Genomic DNA, 18,642 nt, shown 5'->3' with positions numbered 1-18,642 from the left:
TGCATCTCACTGTGTTAAGACCCTGGTGCTTGTGAAAGCTCCCATTTAATCCTATGTGGAACAGTCCAATGGAACAGGATGCATATTGCAAATTAATCATTTCTTGTTTCTATATAGATGGCAATTTAAATGAAAAATATCCGACTGTAAAAGTAGCAGAGACTTTTGGGGTTTGTCTAAATCCTGGCTGCTCTCCTGAGAAAGCTCTTTATTGAGAACATTCTGATGGAATCGAGAATTGGCATTTGCAGAGAACAAAAGCTTTTAAATGGCCAATAAAACATAATTTAAACATGCAAAATGATATGCAATATAGGTATGGAAAATTCCATCATGGAGGCAAATATTACACACTGCTTAAAAGTACCCCCTGACTCTGAGCATAAGATCCACCAACTGAGGGATTTACAAAAAAAGCATTCAAACTGTAAAATATGGGCAGGCATGTACAGTGGTGTAACGCAAAATGAGCCCCCCCCCTTGCAGAATGTGATGAGGCACCCCTTAGTGATCACGATGCATTTCTTTGATAATAAGTGGCTCTTATTACAGACAAAGTTGGAGACCCTTGGCTTAAGTGATCCACAAAGACTTGACCCTGTACACTGCACATTACATTTGGGTTATACATCAGGTTTCACCTTCTTATAACAATACACATGAATTTTACTAAGTGGGCTAATGGAATTCCTTGCATTGACCAGTACAGTCTAGGGGGCACACTTTTGGTACCTATGTGTAGTCTACATGCAGACGACGATCATCTGAATTATTAAGGGACTCAGATCACACTCATGGAAAGTGGTTAAGCCTGCCTTAGCATTGCTTTTGTAGGCCATGTGGACTTCTAGAAGGTTGACGTGGGCAAGCTGGCATAAGCTCTGTAGTCTGGAGATGAATATGTCACAGTCATAGACATGCCATTAGGAAAACGGACACTGGAACCAGGAGGACAGCTTTGCACTTTGGCACAATTTTGCTAACGATAAAAACACATTCTGCGTAGGATGTTGGAGTACTGCCTAACGCACAACAGCTGTAGCACTTAGTTAGCAGTTGATGTATAAATTATAGAGGTCAAATCGTCTCCTGTGAAAATTAATCTTCCTTTGAAACAATACATGCACTATGGAAAATATGCAACAAATACAAATTCAAAGGAAGACTGAAAAATGTGATTAGGTACTAACAAGACTCGGAAAAAAAGCGTCTGTTTAGCAAAAAGTAAAGGTGGCGTTCTCCATGCTTACTTATTGTGTGGTAAAAAAATAGACATGGAATTAGCCCCATTGTGCATGTCTCAGATATTTTATTATTACATGCTCGTAAGAAAATCCTGCCGCACAGCAGGAGCAAGTTAATAAATAAAAATAGTTAAAAATAGTCGCCTATCGTGTAAAATGACATGCTAACTCTGTTAGTTCGAACGAATCCTTTCACGTCTGCAGATGTCGGTTAGTCTGTTCCATCGAACTGCCTTTGCCTTCAGGATCCTCCCCCAAGCCAGAATGTATCTGGGTGCCTTTCAGTCATTTGTTGCCCTGAAGAACTGGGGACACTTCATGAAAAAGCAATGTGCTTGCATGCAGATGCAGAACAGATCTGTGAACTCATTTTCAACAAAATCCTGTTGTTTACAGCACATGCTATAATTTGGTAACACTGTGGGCTGCGGATGGCACTGCTGAGAAACACAGAGCTGTGGATGTCTTTCCATGTTTCTCGTATAACTAAGTGGGAGTTGTGTCGGTTTCAGGAACCAGTGGGGTGCACTGACCCAAATGAAATATGACATTTCTTATAAACATCTCATTAACCGTGGAAGAATTCTTAGTGTGACAGGAGGCATGGCTTAGTCGTTGCTTGGTGGAGAAAGAATGATGTATTTATACTTTTTTACCTATATGAATTTTCATACAATAAATGTAATGCAAAGACCATAATAAAATGTGCTTTGCAATATATTTTGCATTAAGTGAATATTGTGAAATAGTTAGCGCTAATAGAAAACATCCACAATCCTTCACAAAATAGCTGTGAGCACACATGTTGAACAATGTACTAATTGAAACAATCAGAGTTATTTAAAATTGGGTGGCCCCTGGTCAGAAGCCTCACATCTGAAAACCTACCATCCCTCCCCCACCTTGGCGGCTGCTGCTCTGTTTGGCACATTACATACTGAATAGCTGGGTCAGGTCATGAGAGCAGCGCCAAACTCTGGCACAAGTTCAGCTGCGGTAGCGGTTATCTTGCTAGTGCTACTCCACTATATCATATATGCCAGTGTAGACGGAGCGTGTCCTTAATACATATCTTACAACTGAAAGGACCAAATGCGGCTTGTTCAGGAAACATTGGAAGTGGCTCTCCCCACAACTGGAATTACCAATCAGTGTTAAATGATCCCCGCTGACATCTGCTGTGATCTGCAGATCATGAATGTAAATCCCTGCAGGGCCATGGATGTTTTAATGATTATGGGGGCCCTGGACCAAATATATTTTGGGGCCCCTGTTCGGAACAGCTTTGATTTTTATGGTCCGGTTTTAGCTCTTTCGTGGCCTTTTTTGGTCAAATTCAAAATGTGTGTACATCTGATGTTCAGGGACAGTGACGTGTGTTTTCAGTATTGTAACAAGGCAGAAGCTCACTAGTATTACTGCAAAAAATCTCTGTGACACCCCCTCCTCCCCATTTCTCATATGTGAGGTCCTGTATCGATCTAAAAGAACCTTTTTATATACATGTTGCAAAATGTCTGTTATAGACTCTCGCACATTAAAATAAATGATAGAAAAGCGCTATTTACAATAAACGGTTTAAAAATTATGCAAGGTCATCAGGGCAAGAGCCTCTGCAGAACATAGCAGACTCTATCAGGGCCCCTTGAAAGGCTGGGGCCCTGGGTCTGAGCCCACTTTTCCCATGCCTTAAAACGTCTCTGTGCAGGGCAACTCAGGCTTCCACTACTACGAAGTCGGTAAATCGAATTCCATTCAATCGGGTAAAAGTAGTAGCAGTATTTGTTGATAGTGCTTAGAAACAGGAAAACACTACATCCATTAAGCTGCTATGAATATTTCCCTGTTTTTATAGTGTGTAAGCAAAAAAAAGATAGTTTTAGTAAACACAAAATAGAAAATCAGAAAGAAAATTGAAAATTGAGCAGTTTCCCGCAGTCTGCAAATGGTTAGCATCACCTCTATAATTGATTAAACATGTAATTTTTGCACAGATTGATTGGTACTAATTGATGACAAGACTGCAGGTTTATTTGGGAAGATGGGGAGACTTGATCATATTAGTAAAGAGAAAAATGCATTTTTAGGGCCGTTGCTTCTGTGAAGTTCTTGACAGCTAATCGCTAAGAAGTAAAGTGTGAACTGGAAAGGACACCTAACAGGGTCAGCCTATTTTTAGGTGTGCCCAGAGACAGCTTTAGCGGTTTTCATAGCTCATGTTACTTTCGTAGCGTTCATTGAAATTCACAGGCCTCTTCCTACCGCTATATGCACGCACCCAAAAACATTGTCAGACCGCGCGGACTGCTCGCATACTCACACAGTTATGTTATTACAGGTCAAAATTTCACACATTCCTGGTCCAACTACTCTTAGTCTTTCTTTCCGCACTAAACACTCACACCGCTCCAAAATTCTAGTGTGCAGTTTAGGTGACTAGGTGAGGCCAGTCTGTTCCTCATCGATGCGCAGAGTCACGACCGACAAAAAGCATGGAGGAGAAAGGGTGACTGGCCGTGGGCCGGCCCTATTTGCCCAGCAACTAAGAATGTCCAATCACTGAATGGCTTAACACTAAGCCACTACAGTGATTGGGCATTGCCATTGCCCCACGTTGGATGCTCCCACCCCCGCGGTGCGAGACTAGATTGGGAACAACACACAGTACTGTTTACTACACTACTACATGCTGGTCTGGAGTACTACAGTAGCCAATCCTGGCGCTGCTCTCTTCAGAGGAGAGCTGCTCTCTAAAGAGAGCAGCATCAGGATTGGAGTGGGCATTAAAAAAACGCATTTTGGAACAACTGGGGTCTGTGGCATTAGGCAAACCCCGTACTCAGCAGTGCTTGCTTTTCAAAAGCCACTGAGTTCCTAGCTGCAGAAAGGCAGCCGGGCAAACACCACATGCGCAGTGCGCACTGTGCCGGCACGGCACTCCAGCGACACAGACTCAGTGATTAATTTGAAGTCAGACATGATGCTTGAAGCTCGAATAAATTGCTCGATAATTATTAGTGGGGCAACGCCTCACCGCCCAAATGGTAAAACCGCCACTTCATCCTTATTAAATTACATGAAAACGAATTCCACTAATCGTTAGCATTGTCTCTGTGTCTGATATTGCCTTAATTGCGTGGTTTGCATGGCCTGCCCTCCGACCTGACGACACTAGCGAAGAGACGGAAATGGGCTCGCTGGCCAACAACAGCAGAGGTCACATCCACACATCTGCAGCGACTGCAAAGCCGCCCGAGTACTGGCCCTTAAAAAGGAGACGTCGTCATCACGTGATCGGCAACCCCTCCAGCTACGGAGCAGATAGGACCAGCTTGCACACGCCGATCACCGTCCCGCTGCTTCCTGCCCCCAGGAGCTGTCCTGCCACATGCACGCTCATTGAGTGTGCCCCAGCTCAGCAGCAGCAGCCGGCCTAGCGCGAGCTGAGATGCTTGGCAGAGCGCCACACCCCTACAGGTGCCTGTGCTGCAAGATGAGAGGCACCGCCAAGCCCAGCAGGAGGAAGAGTCCCGAGTGCCTACAAGGGGCAAGAGCAGCCCAGGGTGAAAAATGAAAAAAAAAACAACCATTGGAAAGTAGAAACACAAAGAAAAATCAAAAGTACAAGAAGGAGAGGGGTGAGAATAAGCGCACAAAGGTTGCGAAGATATAAGGAAAGAGAATGGAAAGCACTCCAAGGCAGAGGACAAGAAGGAGTAAATATAATGACACACACAGAGTCCAGGTGAGGGTGATACCGCCCATAAAGGTCCACACTCCTACGACATGGGGAGGAAGATAATGCAGCCCTGCAACCTAGCCGCTTCGTCATGAAGCATTGCCCTTACTGGCATATTACCCCCATTTAGTGAGCTCGCCGACCCCACCACAGTGTCCCCATGGTTAGGACACCTGGAAAATTACTTTGTGGCATCAAGGGAGACGGAAGGTGCGGTACAATGGTTGCTACTCCTCCATTATGCAGGAGAGGAAGTGTACCTCCTGTTCAAACATCTCCCAAACACAGGAGCACCTACTGATTATAACGCCGCCGTAACAGCGCTCAACGCGCACTTTGATCCGCAGTTGAACCCGGATTTCGAGTTGTTTAAGCTGCGTCAGGCCTGGCAGAGAAAAGGAGAGTCAAGTGATGCCTTTTATGTGCAACTGCGAGACCTAGCAAGCATATACGTGACCGACGACCGAGCCAAAGAAGAGATTTGCGCCCAGATAATTCAGGTGTGCCGCAGCAAGATGCTGTGGGGGCTGATTGAGACAACTGAAGATAGCCCTGGATGAAATACTGGTCCTAGCCAGGACACATAACCTCTTGGCGGCAAGGGTCCTATCCCTGGAAATGGACCTAGCCCTGACACGAGCACCAGAGAGAAGCATGGTCATCAAGACTTTGCAAGCCAACACTGTGAACACGAGACAGGGGAAGCGGACAGAGGCCGTCCACCTCAAGCCCCAAAAGGAAAGTATGGATACTATGGACGAGAAGAGCACCCCATCAAAGAGTGCCCAGCACAAGGCAGAACGTGCGCCCACTGTGAAATCCCGAGTCAATTTGCATCCATGAGCTGGAAGAATCAAAGGAGAGACAACCAGAGCGACAAGCCCGTAAGGAAAATGGTGCGCCAACTGTGGACCGGCACGCTCGCGCCCGGGAGCAGCCCGAAGGGAAACATGCAGGCCTCATACAGAGTCAAAGATACATCATCAGAAGACGAAGACAAGGGTGAAACATACTTAGTCTGTTTCACATAGGGACCGAAGAAACAAAGAAGGTCCCAACCCAAGTGACCTGTTAAGATAGCCGGGTCAGACGTGAAGGCTGTGATCAACACAGGAGCCTCAATAAATGTCATGGTTGTCCAGCAATACAACCAGCTATGCCTCAGACCCATGCTAGTATCCTCCAAGACAAAGATCTTCGCTTATGGCAGTCAGTCACCTCTGCCCCTATGACGGAAGATGGGCTTACTGATCCAGTCGGAAGACCACAAAATCGTTGGAACCGTCCATGTCATCAACCAAGAGGCTGATACACTACTTAGAAGTCTTGCAACGGAGGATCTAGGCCTAGTGACTTTCACAAGAAGGGTGCAAGTCGACCAAACAGATGAACTACTGGAACAATCTGCGAGCCTCTTCGAGGGCCTAGGATGTATCGAACGACCTCCTGTGGAGTAACATATTGATCCCTCGGTGAAACTGATGGCACTCCACCACAGACGAATCCCTTTCCACCTCTGGCCGCTGGGGGAGCAGGAATTACAGAAGCTGGAAGACCAAGGAGTAATCAAGAGAGTGTCGGGGCCAACCCCCTGGGTGCCCCCATGGTCATCGCAGAGAAGCCTCGGCAACCGGGGAAAATTAGACTAAGCATCGATATGCGCCTCACTAACAAGGCCATTCAGAGGGAGTGCCGCATCATACCAACGAGAGATGAAACAGTGGCGGACGTCAACGGATCCTGGTGGTCTTCAAAGCTAGACCTAAATGCGGGGTATCACCAACTAGGCCTGGCAGAAAAGAGCAGATACGTTACAACGTTCAGCACCCATCAGGGGCTGTGGCGCTACAAGCGCGTCAACTTTGGAATATCCTCAACCGCAGAGGTGTTCGAGGACTCAATATGAGAGGGTGTGAGAAAGAAGGGAATGGCCCAACTATCCAAGGGACAGGGTACCAACAAGTATCAACAAGAAAAAATCTCTTGGGTACAACTAATATTTCAATAACAGTCTTTCACTCACACATCACCCTTCAATCATGAATAATTTGGCATAAGAATACAATGGTTATTAATACAAGAACACCACTAAATCATAAAAACCTGAAATAGCTATTATCACAAAGTGTACATTTATTTATATCATATAATCAATTAAAAACATTAAAAACAATCCAAATAAAACAGAAACACATAAAAAATATATATCCACAATGCAAAAAAGAGAAAGAGACTCAAAGTCCGTGATGTTGAGACTAACACATCGGAATGTTAATTCTATGGAATCTTCATCTGAGAGTCAGAATCACATAGACCCGTCCTGACAAGTTGTTCCATGAATTTAAACTTGCGTGGGTTGCATCGACGCGTTTCGTTGTATTGCTTTGTATGCACCACCTTTATCAAGACTAAAATTTCATTATGTCTCTTTTTCAACCAATGTTTCGATAAAAATTGATCTCGATAAAACAATAAAAACAATTTTGCACACTGATTGATATACCATTTTCAGGCTAAATACTTCGTTTCATAACATTACATTGTTAAATTGTCCCGACTACTTCCTTCATTTCATTTCTTTACATTACATCGCATTTTGAAAATATATTTCATTTACCCCCCACATTCTCAGATAACAATTTGGGAATTCAAATTTCTAAGGAACAGCTTATTAGATCTTTTTTTACATAGTGCATTTTGTTCTTCCACCCCATAAAACTACCCCCTGATCTTGCAATACATCATGAATATTTTATGGTGGTTGTCTTCATAATCATTGTTCCCCCATTCACACCAAATATACATTCACACTCATTCTCCACATATAGTCACATACCATGAAAATTGAGTAATGCCAAAATTTGGTCACTACGTGGGGAATTGTCAAAATCCTTCTTGTGAATAATGACCATCTAGAAAGTAACAGCAGATTTGTGTTATATTCAAATCTCAAATTGATTGGTCTACTAAATCTGCAATCACAAGGTGTATATACCTGCATCGTACTAGCAGCAACTGACCCACTGTGCGGGCACTGTTATGATGTCCCTGTGGGAGCTGTCTTATTCTCCTGTGCTGTTATTCTCCTGTGTGAATATACAGGTCTTAAATCTATGAATAACTAAACAGAAAAAACGATAATGAAGGTCCTTTCTCATTCTCGACTTCTAGCATTAAAATGAGTGTATGAAAAGGTCAAATATATACCTTCGGTTAATCTTCAATTTAAACGCTCTTGTGTGCTGCAATTTATTTCTTGGCACTTATTCTTATAACGAAGTCTGCTACATGAGACGGTGACTTCTTTACCAGATCCTCATAATTGAAATCCCCATGTACGGCGGACCCTGCATGGGATAATAAAATCTAGGCTTAAGCTTATTAACCATACAGTGGCGCCCAGTAAACATAAAATAGACTTATGCCCCTTCAATAGAGTGGAAGGAATGGGCCACTCTCTTCGTTGGGTGCTGGGGTAATTCTAATGTAGTAAAATTTAGAATCCCAGATTGATTATTACGAAACTCAAAATTTATTTTTGACAAATATAAAAACTTTTGAGGCTATAGCTATGGTTACTTAAATACTTTTATGAACATCCACGGAGAGTTAAGTGTCTCGCAGAATGATTTATATTGCACAATACCTGTGCCGCGAATTGTTTTGCGCTAAAGGTAAATATAGGAATATTTATGGAGAGTTAAGTGTCTCGCAGAACGATCTATATTGCACAATGTTCGTGCCACGTTTTTTTTGCGCTAAAGGTAAATTTAGGAGCATTACGGTATTAGCAAGAGGAAGCGTAATGACGTCATGCGCGGCCCACACGTACGGAGTTGCGGAAGCAATGAAGTAATCCCGAACACCGGTAGAGAATGATGACCGGCGGGAATTTTGGGTATAAAAATGGCAAGGATGCCTGAGAAGCCCTTTTCTTTTGGAAAACGGACGCAGCCCCACATCGATCTCGACTGCCATAGAGGTACGCATAGGCACTTTGCATTAGCACACGAGATACAAGACCTTGGGTGGGGCGAACAACACGGTGATATTAGACCTTTGTGGGGCTAATAGAATGGAGGAGGGCCCGGTTTTATTTAAAACCGACGGCGTGGGCGAGGTATTTAACAAAAGCCCCCCTCCTTTTTCAGTTCACAAGCTCATGAAGTAGGGTTGTGTTTAAGAATGCCCAGGATAATGATGAGGTTACCCCGTATTATTATGGAGTCAGGCATCATCCCCCGACATTGTGTTTTATTATCCCATGCAGGGTCCGCCGTACATGGGGATTTCAATTATGAGGATCTGGTAAAGAAGTCACCGTCTCATGTAGCGGACTTCGTTATAAGAATAAGTGGCAAGAAATAAATTGCAGTACAAAAGGGGGTGGTGATGGACGGAGCATCTGAACCAATCAAACACTCACACCCAGTCAACAGATCTGAGTTTAATCCATCACCGTTCTTTAGCCCACTCTGCCACCCCAGTTCAGACATGGCCATATGCAAATCAGTCTGACCCTGTGCCTCATGGGAACAGTCCAGCCCGAACTGCCAAGCCATGCCTTCCCTAGACCGGATTCAAGCTTCCTAGGACCGGTTTTCGGCCAGGCTTGCTGAAATCCAGTGGCAAAGTGAGCAAGGAACCATCACCACCCCCTTTTGTACCACTTTGTTTGCCATAAGTTGGCAGGGTATGCTCAGACGTGAGTCCCTTGCTCTCTTTGCCACTGGATTCAAGCAAGCCGGGCTGAAGACGGCTGAAATGCCAGAAACCGGTCGCTTGTTTCCGGTCCAGCGAAGGCATGGCTTGGCAGTTCGGACTGGACTGTTCCCATGAGGCACAGGGTCAGACTGTTTTGCAAATGGCCATGTCTGTTGACTGGGTGTGAGTGTTTGATTGGTTCAGATGCTCCGTCCATCACCACCCCCTTTTGTACCAAGAAATAAATTGCAGCACACGAGAGCGTTTAAATTGAAGATTAACCGAAGGTATATATTTGACCTTTTCATACACTCAAGTCAAGTCAAGTCAATTTCCGCTTTATTCGAATTACACTCATAAAAGCACACAGTAAAAAATAATAATTGTCTCCTGGGCTGCACATTAAAACATGTTAAAACTGATTAATATATACGTTCTAAAAGATCATGATAAAAATACATTGTACACAATAAAAAATATAAAAACCGTCAAGGTACAATTAAAAAGCGTTAATGTAAAATTCACCCTTGGAGCCTATTTCCAGCTTTGTGCTCAGCCAAAAAAAAAAAAAAAAGATCACAGAAAGGGCTTCATCCTTATAGCCCAAGCCCACCCCAGATATTTGGCTACCGCTATCGAAATTAATGGCAAAGTGCTGGTGCATATTATTCTTAGTGCTACTGCACTGCTTTTTGTACCCATGGTTCTACACATTGGGGTTAGCCAAACTCGCCTGGGACCTTCATAGGCAGGGCAAACGAACATAAAATGGGCAACTGTTTGTGAGTGTCTCTGGCAAGCCGGGCAAGTGTCCAGACTTGCTCCAGCCCACCTTCCAGTAAAGGATTTTAGTGGCAATGATCCAGCTCTAAGCTGGAAGTAAAGCTTCCTATCACCGGGTTTAGTGATGGAATCCCAGTATGGTTCCAATTTGGGAATAACTTTTGACTCTAAAAAACACCCCGTGATTCCAGAGGAATCTGCGTTACTCCAAACACGGAACGCCACCCGTTCCCAATAGATCTCTTTTAATATCTGTTTTGATGGAAACAAAGCTGCCACCGGGTCTTCCCAGAGCTCTCTCATACCCATTCCCGTCAGGGTCTCACAAAGTTTTTTTAGCCAGCCAATCTTATGGAAGACGTCCAAATTAATGACGTCCATAAGGCCTTCAGCATAATGTGAGAGCTCCGGCATAGTCCAAATTATTTTCCAGTACAGAACAGGGCGTAGCCTCGCTATACCTGCAACAGCCCTTCTTCCCAAATCGTACCTTAATGGGTTCAATGGAGTACTCTGTGGAAGACCGGTAACATTTCTCGGAAATCTATTTTCAGAGAGAGTTTTTCGAAGCCCCACAGCTCAGCGCCGTAAAGCGCTGAGCTCAGAGCTTTTGCTTCATAGACCTGGAGCACTGCCTTAATTGGCTTGGTTGACGACTTACTGTGTTCCAGGTTCAAGCCCCTCGAAACTTGGCGATGTTTTAGGGCAGCCATACTTATGTGTTTATCCAGTAATGGTCGGCTGTAGCAGTTACTGCAGGGCGGTGACGTGGGCAGGGGGAGGGGTAGTAATGTATAGATTACGGAGTTTTACAGGTAAGTAAACATTTAAATAAATAAAACAAATTTTGTTGCACGCACTGCATCACCAAATGTGATGCAGTGCGCGCAACGGAATTCATTTTATTTATTTAAATGTTTACTTACCTGTAAAACTACATAATCCATACATTACTAACCCCACCCTGCCCCTCCCCCTCCCCACTTCACCGCCCTGCAGTAACTCCTACTGCCGACCGCTACTGTGTTTATCCCATTTGCTACCTTTTTCTATGTGCATACCCAGGTACACAAAATCATTGACCCTTTCCAGAGCTTGCCCACTCTTATAGAACTTCCCTCTAAAGTTTGAGTGTGGGTTGAATACCATGAGCTTGGATTTAGCCACATTAACATCCAAGCCGTGGTCAAAACAGAATTCCTCGAACACTGCCAGAGCACGTTGTAGACCACTTTGAGTTTTGGATACAATGAGCGTGTCGTCCGCAAACAATAGCATTGGCGTCCTGACTCCTGCCAACTTAGGTACATCTGTGTTTACTGATGTCATGCGGCCCACCACTCCATTGACATACAACGAGAAGAGTGTGGGGGCCATTGCGCAGCCTTGGCGCACTCCACGTTCGACCGGAAATTCAGAAGTGACATTCCCCTGGCCACACCACTGGATTTTAGCATAATTGGCCTCGTAGAGCCTCATGACCAGGGTCAGGATTTCATCTGGCATACCCAGTTTTTTTAAGACAGCCCATAACTTGGAACGTGGGACAAGATCGAAAGCGGCACGTAAGTCCACAAATGCTGCGTAAATACTGCCCTTGCCCAAAAGCACTGTCTTCCAATGAAGTAACATAAATCGGAAGACCTGGTCAATTGTGCTGGTGAATTTACGAAAGCCCGCTTGGAAGGTGGACAATATGTTGTTTTCTTCCACCCAATCCAATATTTTATTTAGGGTCATCCTCCCAACCACCTTTTGGATTGTGTCTATGAGGCTGATGGGCCTGTAATTGCCAAGCTGCGTTCTGTCCCCTTTTTTGTAGACAGGAATTATTACAGCCACCCCCCCATGATTTCGCAACTGGAGCTCCCTGGGCCACCGCATTGGCCAACAATGTAATGTACATGGCCCACCGTTCTTTATCATGCAAGAAGACATCCGAAGGAACCCCGTTGAGGCCTGGTGCTCTTCCCCTGACAGAGAATTAAGAGCAATCATAGCATCATTGTCATCAAAAGGGGCATACAAATATATAACATACTTTACAACTTCTACAGGAATATCATTAAGATTACACGCATATTGAGGTTTAAAATAATTTATCCACTCATCCTGTGAAACATAATTTGCTGGGGAATCAACCCGACCCCCTCTGCCCCATTTGACAATGCTCCAAAATGATCTTGTGTCCTTGCTATTGCTTGCTGCCTTAAGATCCTGCCAATGGAGTTCGTCCCACTGCTTCTTGGCCTGGTGTATGCATTTTTATACTCTCGCCTAGCTGATCTAACACCTTCGGGTTCACCTTTCTTAATGGCGGCACTCAGACATACTCTAGCAGACCTGCATTCTGCGTTGTACCAACTTAACTGCTTAGGCGGTGGATGTTTACCCTTTTTCACTGACTTGAAGAAAAGGGGGCTAATACCCTCAAAACAATCCTCATGTTGCCTGGGTATAAGCGTCAGGTCCTTGTCAGATGAGGACAGGCACACAGCTTCCTTTATGTGAGTGTCAAGTTTATTACTAATGATGCCCATCACCTCTGGTTTATTCGCTATCTGCGGCCATTTGAGCCTGCAAGTGTCGTTGGAAGCAACTACATCTGGGGGGCAGTATGCTGCCGCCTCAGCCCCTGGGTGGTTGGCTTTCCACAATTTATGTGTTACACAGAGGGGATTATGTTCACTTTCTACTCTCCCCATGACTACCATGTCCACTATTTCGTGCCAGAGCTTCAGACTACATAAAATGTAGTCAATTCTGCTTACATGACGCCCATTATCAAACTTGGCTGTCCCAGTCTTATCACCCAAGGTTCTACCATTCACTGCCCTCAAACCCTTTTCATAGCAAAGAGCATTGACCTGGATGATCCTTTCGGTCCACCTAGCTATGGGCTTTAGATCCAGAAACGGAATCCCCCATTTTCATACACTCATTATTAACGCTAGAAGTCGAGAATGAGAAAGGACCTTCATTATCGTTTTTTCTGTTTAGTTATTCATAGATTTAAGACCTGTATATTCACACAGGAGAATAACAGAACGGGAGAATAAGACAGCTCCCACAGGGACATCATAACAGTGCCCACACAGTGGGTCAGTTGCTGCTAGTACGATGCACCTTGTGATTGCGGATTTAGTAGACCAATCAATTTGAGATTTGAATATAACATGAATCTGCTGTTACTTTCTAGATAGTCCATTATTCACAAGAAAGATTTTGACAATTCCCCACGTAGTGACCACATTTTGGCATTACTCAATTTTCATGGTATGTGACTATATGTGGAGAATTAGTGTGAATGTATATTTGGTGTGAATGGGGGAACAATGGTTATGAAGACAACCACCATAAAATATTCATGATGTATTGCAAGATCAGGGGGTAGTTTTATGGGGTGGAAGAACAAAATGCACTACGTAAAAAAAGATCTAATAAGCTGTTCCTTAGAAATTTGAATTCCCAAATTGTTATCTGAGAATGTGGGGGGTAAATAATATACATTTTCAAAATGCGATGTAATGTAAAGAAATGAAATGAAGGAAGTAGTCGGGACAATTTAACAATGTAATGTTATGAAACTAATTATTTAGCCTGAAAATGGTATATCAATCAGTGTGTAAAATTGTTTTTATTGTTTTATCTAGATCGATTTTTATCGAAACATTGGTTGAAAAAGAGACATAATGAAATTTTAGTCTTGATAAAGGTGGTGCATACAAAGCAATACACAGAAACACGTCGACGCAACCCTCGCAAGTTAAATTCACGGAACAACTTGTCAGGACGGGTCTATGTGATTCTGACTCTCAGATAAAGATTCCATTGAATTAACATTCCGATGTGTTAGTCTCAACATCACGGACTTTGAGTCTCTTTCTCTTTTTTGCATTGTGGATATATATTTTTTATGTGTTTCGGTATTATTTGGATTGTTTTTAATGTTTTTAATTGATTATATGATATAAATAAATGTACACTTTGTGATAATAGTAACCCTGGGCGTAGTGCTACGCTCCGCCCACGGAGTGTATGTAGTGTTGCCTACTTTGCATTTTGCAAAGTAGGTGTAGTAGGCAACACTGCGCACGCTCCGTGGACGGAGCGAAGTTGCCCGCCACCCGCCTCCCGCCCTCTCCTAAATACCTAATTAAAGCTAAATATACTACAAAAGTAAATTAAAGGCACTTACCTGGTCCGGGGCGCCCGCGGCTTTCACTTCTCTTTTGCGCCGCCGTCTTCGATCCCAATGCTCATGCACGGCCGCCCGCGCATTTCTCACGAGAAATGCGCATGCGCGGTAGGCCGCCCATGCGCATTGGGATAGAAGACGCGGCGGCGCGAAAGAGAAGAGGGAGCGCGGGACACCGCGGACCAGGTAAGTGCCTTTAATTTACTTTTGTAGTATATTTAGCTTTAATTAGGTATTTAGGAGAGGACGGGAGGGAGGCGGGCGGCGCGTAGTGGGGCTACGCGAAGTGCGTGAGTGGGCGTAGTTTCATGCCCACTTTGCTTAGCTTCGCGTAGCCCCACTACGCATACTACGCCCACCCTTAGATAATAGCTATTTCAGGTTTTTATGATTTAGTAGTGTTCTTGTATTAATAACCATTGTATTCTTATGCCATATTAATCATGATTGAAGGGTGATGTGTGAGTGAAAGACTGTTATTGAAATATTAGTTGTACCCAAGGGATTTTTTCTTGTTGATACTCAATATGAGAAATCCTGACGGAGCTGAAAGGCGTACTAAACGTCAGTGATTATATTTTGATTCACTCCCCCACGGCAGATGAGCACTATCAGCATCTCTGAGGCACTCTCAAACACCTCAAACACTTTGGGTTACTCTACACCAGGAGAAGTGCTTATTCTTCCACAGGAAAAAGAATTCTTTGGGTATGTCTGCAACCAGAAGGGGATCCAGGTGGACCTACGAAAATCTCAATCCATAAAAAATGCGCCACCCCCCACAACAGTGTTGGAAGTACAGAGCTTCCTGGGGATACCCACTTACTGTGGCCGTTTCATTCCAACCCTCGCCACCATCTCAGAACCACTAAGGAATGTCACACGAGTAGACAGTGAGTGGGAGTGGGAACAACAAGAGGAAGCATCATTCAGGAGTATCAAGAGTGCTCGCCTTGACAACACCACCCTGGTGTACTTCGACCCCCTCAAGCAAACAGAGCCCCTCGTAGATGCCAGCTCAGTGGGCCTAGGAGCGGTATTGGCACAAGAACAAGAGCCAGGAAGATGGGCTGCCCTGTTGTTCGCCATGAAGTCTCTCTCACCCACCGAAGCACGATACACCCAAATAGTGAGGGAGGCTTTAGCACTAAGGTGGGTGCGCATGCACTTCCACTTTTACATCTGCAGTGAACCCTTCAAAGTCCTCAATGACCACCAGGTTCTGGTACCGCTCTTCAGAGGATCGTCGCCTCGTCCACTCCCTCGGATCGAGCGTTGGGCCATCGGTCTGCAGCAGTACCCTATGGAGGCAATCTGTCAACCAGGTGAGAAGAACCCGGCGGCCTACCTCTCCCGACATCCAGCACCCCAAGAGGACCCGGAAAACGTGCCGGAAATCTAAGCAATGGAGTCACACATCAACATGATTTCAGCGGCAGCATGCCCTAAGGCCCAAAACCCTGCAGACATTGCAAAAGCAGCAGAAGCTGACCCAGTCACCATCAAGGTGCGCAACGTTGTCCTAAGGGGAGAATGGCAGCACTTCCTAAGGGACGCCAACGACTGGTCAGGGTAGGAAAAGGAACACCTCAACAAGATGTGGAGAGTACAGAATGAGCTAAGTGTCCCCCTGGAGGGAATCAAGCTGCGGGGGTCCGGCATTGTGGTCCCGGCAACCCTGCATTCCCACGTCCCCCAACTGGCTCACGGAGGACACCAAGGGGCCATGAAGATGAAGGCTCGAATGCGAGAGAAGGTTTGGTTCCCAGGGCTGGAGGAACAAGTGGAAGAGTTTGTGAGACGGTGTTCAGCCTGCCAACTGACCAGGGCACCAGAGTGCAAGGTGCCCCGTCATACAGAAGAGCCCGCAAAGACACCATGGGAGATAAAAAGCATAGCTTTCTGGAGCTTCCCAGATGGCAGGAGGACATTGGTTTTAATGGAAAGCTATTCGAAATACCCTGTGGTCGAAGTCATCAGCTCTACCGCATTCACCCGAGTGGCCACCGTACTGGAAAAGGTGTTTGCCCCGACGCGGTCAGGAGCGACAATGGACCCCTTTTCAGGGTGGGGAGTTTTGCGAGTTTATTCGACTTCATGGAGTACAGCACCACCGGATCACCCCCCCCCGTGGCCACAACCAAATGGAGAAATCAAAAGGTTAATGCGGACGCTCATAAAGACGTAGTGTATTGTAGTCGCAGAATGCACAGACTCAGAACGCCAACTAAAGCTGTTTCTGCGGGATTACAGAATCACGCCACACAGCACCACCCAACAAGCGCCCTGGACGCCTATGTTCAATGGGCCACGGAAAGACACAATACTTGTGTGCCCTGGCTGGACACCACCACGTATAACGAGGAGGAAGCCCAAGAAGGACGAGAATGGCAGAATCGGGCAGCCAGCCACAATAGAAGAGCCAGGCACCGCAACATGCAGCCAGGAAAATAGGTGCTCATCAAGGACAGGAGGCCTGGGGGAAAATTCCAGACTCCATATGAACCCGGTCACTGACAGTGAGGGATGTCAAAGGGACTATGGGGACCACGGAGAGAGATTGAGAAACGGTGAACAGGAATGTCTCCTGGTTCAAAGAAGTGGAAGACGAGCCCTTGACCCCAGCCAGAGAAAACACAGCTGCAAGGAATGAGGGAGTAACAGGGGACGACGAAAACAACAGCGGAACGACCAGTTGGGTGACCAACCCCCACTTTGGTTGAGAGTGTTCCAACACTGGGAACGATGAGCCCTGAGGCAGCTGAATGGCTAGATGGCTGAGGTCGGCACCCCAAGTACTGCCTATGGGAATATTCCCACCCAAGCTCCTGGGCTGAGAGACTTTGCATGCCACACCACACGCCACTGTCTGAAGACAAGGAAAAGAGACTGAGTTGACATGGGATGTGACAGGTTAGCAGTCCTGTCATTCTTCCGATGAGAGGCCGGAAGTATCGCACTCACACCCTTGGGCCAGTCGTGGCCCAAAGCTATAAATAAAATATGGGAATGATCGCTTGTGGTCATTAACCCACTAATCAATAGCATTGTCTCTGTGTCTGATTATTGCCTTAATTACGTAGTTTGCTAGGCCTGCCCTCCTACTTCACTAAACAATGCTTGTTTCTGCCAATTACATTTTAGTCATTGAACTGTCATGGTAGACATATAGTTTGTGGTGGCCTTCTTGGCATTCTTGGAACAGATTTCACATGTCCTCATCCCTTGTCAGCCTCTAAGTCCATGCTTAGCCACAAAAAGCATCTTCATAAGGGACTTTCAAGAGCCAACATACTCGTATGTCCTTTTTGTTCATTTATGAGAATTGCCGGTCTTACATTCTCTGGGGGTAGCACTTATCATTTAAAACAAAATTTCCCTTCATATTGCGTTCATTTGTAACATGGCAGTAAGGAGACTGCATCTCTTCTTGTAGGTTCTTGGCAGAAGGCCAATCTTCATTAACAAATGTTATGACTTGATTGAGCATGCAGTCTTAATTTTGTCAGCAACCTACCTACAGCTCTTCATCGGTAATACCTCAAAAAGACTCATTCACTGTATCATGAACCATTGCCACCACATGGTTTCCTCATCACATACAAAGGTTCCTTATGTGATATAGGTAATCACTCTAAGCAATCAGCAGTAAGGTTATTCCTTAAAGGAAAAAACTGACATCAAGCTGATACTTTTGTAACTGAGTAATACAAGTAATGAAGGCTACAGCATACGTAGAGAAAATATACTCAATCGTATGCATCCATTGTGCTTTCAACATATGGTTTGACAAATCTAATATGCCCCACCTCAGAACCATCCTTACTGGGCTAAGCAAACACAACCTACAACAGCTCATTTCCAATTCAACACACATCGCTGGACATTCATTTGATATCATCTTCACCAACCCAAAACTAGTCAAAATCAAATCAAATTCAAACTTTATTCGATTTTTGTAGTACAAAAAATCA

At 44.9% G+C, this 18,642-nt stretch overlaps 1 protein-coding gene across 8 annotated transcripts in view; it reads left to right on the top strand.

The window, feature by feature from the left end:
- LOC144768536 (uncharacterized) overlaps nucleotides 1-18,642 on the top strand; it is a 1,350,740-nt gene that overhangs the window by 715,604 nt on the left and 616,494 nt on the right. The gene's annotated exons all lie outside the window — the stretch shown is intronic.

Source organism: Lissotriton helveticus, chromosome 7 (genome assembly GCF_964261635.1).
Source record: "Lissotriton helveticus chromosome 7, aLisHel1.1, whole genome shotgun sequence".
In the NCBI taxonomy this organism is placed as follows: domain Eukaryota; kingdom Metazoa; phylum Chordata; class Amphibia; order Caudata; family Salamandridae; genus Lissotriton; species Lissotriton helveticus.
This window is presented reverse-complemented; position numbering and strand designations above follow the sequence as displayed.